Here is a 3,610-nt window from a genome sequence, read left to right on the forward strand (position 1 = left end):
CTGCATGTAAAAGATCCACCCAAGTTTTGTGCATCATGAATAATTTTTTTCCCCAAGATGGGTTAATGCTTCTATTTTTGGAAACAGGTGTTAAAATTTTAAATGGCAATTTCTCTTTCAAATTAAATAATTATAAGTGATTTTTAAAGTAACTCATTTATGTATTTGGCACCTCCTGTCTTTAGCACCATGTCTACTCCAAGCCTCAATCCTCCAAATCTATAGGTGGAACTCTGTCCTGAACCCTGCCACCCCAGGTGTCCAGGACTACTTCTGTTGACCCCTCAGACACTGAGGGCAAAGTTCCAAGAGTGAATAAGGGGGCAATAGAAGGAGACTGCCGAAGATAAACTAGGAGAGTGAGGTTTATTTAATAACATAATGCAGATTCCTTGGGGGAGGAGGAGCGTTTTTTTGTTTGTTTGTTTTAAGGTAGGGGCTCCCTCTGCGGAGACCACCACACATCTAAAAACAACCTCAGATTAGAGACCATCCCCAATGCAACCTTGGGAGTCATGTGACCATGTGCTAAGCAGTTGGTCTCATCCTTCTGGCCCTTTAAATACAGTTCCTCATGTTGTGACCCAACCATAAAATTATTTTCGTTGCTACTTCATAACTGTAATGTTGCTACTGTTATGAATTGTAATGTAAATATCTGATATGCAGGATGGTCTTAGGCGACCCCTGTGAAAGGGTCGTTTGACCGCCAAAGGGGTCGCGACCCACAGGTTGAGAACCACTGTACGGGATCCTGAGTCACTGGTCACTACTGGCCCAAGGGAGCTCTGGGCATCATTGCTCCGTAAATACATGATGAGTGACCCCATGTGTTTGGAAAATATCTAAATATCTCCCCTCCTAACCTGGCACAGAGGTAAAGGAAGAGAAGGACTACTGTCGCAACACTCTACTGGCTCCTGCCATCCTTCATCTCTGAGGCCACTTCTGAGAATGTTCGCCTTTGGGGAGCAAACAGCAAACAACCCGATGAACACATTAAAAATCCATCTGCAAGTCCGACGGGGCACTGCCCCTTTCAACAGAACCTTGCAAGGCTTCTTTTATTGCAGGTCCCTCTGAGCAGTTTCTATGATTACCACGTTTTCCTAAAGCATTTGTTCCAACAGCCAGACCCGAGGCGTCAAGCTGTATCCCCGGAGCTTGTGCCTGGGGCGTGTACTGCCTGCTGCGGACACCCGAGACCTCACCGGGCAGAACCCGGGGGGCGTGCCGCAGACTCCAGGGACAGGTTGGGCGTGGCTTCTGGGCAGGTGGCCGGGGCTTGGAGGGAGGAGTCACCAGGCTCGCGCCACAGTCCCTGGAAAGGACGGCTGCACCCCAAAAGCGAGGACATGCTGGGACCCTGAAGGCCGAGGAGAAACAGACTGAGCAAGACCTGCGGTGGCCCCATCCTCCCCGCACCCGCAGCGGGGGTTCTGAGAAGCTTTTGTCCCTACCCCTGGCAGCAGCGATGCCTGGCGGAGTCTGGGCGCTGGCGCTGGCGCTCCTGCACCCGGGGAATGGTCGGCAAGGTAGGGCGCTGGCGGAAGGGAGTGCTGGGCGCCACCTGGACCTTTGGGGAGGGGGCTTTCCCGGTGGCACGTGGGAAATCCTGTGCACATTGAAGGCTGTATCGGTATTTGTCCCTCACCGACTTCCGCTCTGTCCATCTACTGCCTTTGGGCATTTACAGCCTTGGTGTTTTTCAGTAATCCTTGGGAGGTTGTTGTCTCCTCTTCTGCTTTAAGATCCTCGGCTCTGTTTTGGTTCCTTTGTTTGTTACCTGCTGATATCTTGCTTCTTGCTCCATAAGGTCCCTTTAATTTAACGTAAGAAACTTTTCCCAGACATGTCAGGTATCCTAGCAGCATTGAACGCGAATTCTCAGAAGAGAGTTTAGCTCCAAACTGCACGACTTCTACCCCACCCCACAGCCGGAAATAATTAGTACATGAATACCTTATTCCTACCAAAAATCAATAACCAGTTTGGTGATGGTATTTTTGTATAGCTGTTAGAATCCGTTTTGCTACTGTACCAGTAAAAGAGATCGCTATGGAGAGAATAGCGCCCCTCCCACTTCTTTATCCACGACAAAGAACAGTTTAAAATACAGTGATGCTAAAACAAAACAAACTTTCCACCGAAGACCCAAGTCCAAAGACTGTAGCGCTTCCCGACTGGAGCTGAAACATCGAAGACCTCTGGGAGAAGCGGGGCAGAGCAGACCCTTGCTACGGTTGCCTGAATAAATTCTCTCTCTTCACCACACCCCAAACTGGGGCTTCCTGCTGGCTTCCGAATTGGCGCCAACCTTCCCAACAGCCCTGCTCTGAACCCAGGAGCAGATCTGACACAGTCCTGAAACCAACTCCTCTGGCCATGAACAATGCCTGTGCTGGAGGGCACCTAAGGATGTGGGGAGCTGTGGGTTATGACTAATCGATTGAACGTTACAGCACCCTGTTTGTTGATTATTATTATCCCTGAAGTTCAGAGAGGTTAAGTGTAGCTTTCAAGGCCAGACAGCCTTTGAATGGGAAAGCCTGGGGTGAAGCCCCAATTGTCGGATGCTGGTGTCAAACTCCCTCTGGATAAGCCTGTTTTTCAGCCTCAGATAAGCCCTCCCAGTTTGCAGATGCAAAGGCAGGAAGGAGTTATTGGTAAGATACTTGTCTGGGAGCCTTTATTCTTGCGTAGAGGTGCAATAAGAGGATAAGTATCTAGATTCGAATTAACAATCGTATTCCCTTATGGGAATACTGAGTGTGTGATTGAGAATTGTGGTAAGAGCAAAATAAATTTAGCAAACCAATACCTCTCTGTTTGACATTGCTTTCCAAACTTTTGTGTTGTTGCAGAAACCATAATCCTATTTTGAAAACCAGAAGCTTAACAATTTTTTATTTATCCTTGAATTTGGAGCTTCAAGGGAGTTTTTCTCTTTCCCACATCTTTAGGGGAAGTTGTAAGACTTTTAAAAATTCACAAATATTTGAAATTAACATAGGGCAATCAATATACCAATGGTTTTATAATTACAATCTCGTTTATTATAAAGTTCCTCTCTTCTGGTGTTAAGCATATTCATCTCTTAAAGAATTTATTTATTTTCTTAACATATTTGTCTACTATGAATCTTTAAAAAAAATGCTAGTCTGACCATTGTATTAAACTAGAAAACAATATAATTCAAGTTACCTTGTATTTATAAACAAAACTTGAAAACCAAGTGCATATTGTATTATTATGTATCTATTATTTATAACTTGACACATTCTCCCAAAGTATTTGAAATCCAAGTATTGCAGATTCTATTATATAATACTTAGCTGCTTTAAATTATCTTAGGGAGAAGGCAGCCCTGACTGGTTTGGCTCAGTGGATAGAGCGGCGGGCTGTGGACTGAAAGGTCCCAGGTTCGATTCCAGTCAAGGGCATGTACCTTGGTTGCAGGCTGGATCCTCAGTAGGGGTTGTGCAGGAGGCAGCTGATCGATGTTTCTCTCTTATCTATGTTTCTAACTCTATCCCTCTCGCGTCCTCTCTGTAAAAAAATAAATTTTTTTTTACAGAGAAGGCAGAAGGCAGAAGGCAGAACAAATAGA

Source organism: Myotis davidii, unplaced genomic scaffold (assembly GCF_000327345.1).
Source record: "Myotis davidii unplaced genomic scaffold, ASM32734v1 scaffold168, whole genome shotgun sequence".
NCBI classification, from domain to species: Eukaryota; Metazoa; Chordata; class Mammalia; order Chiroptera; family Vespertilionidae; genus Myotis; species Myotis davidii.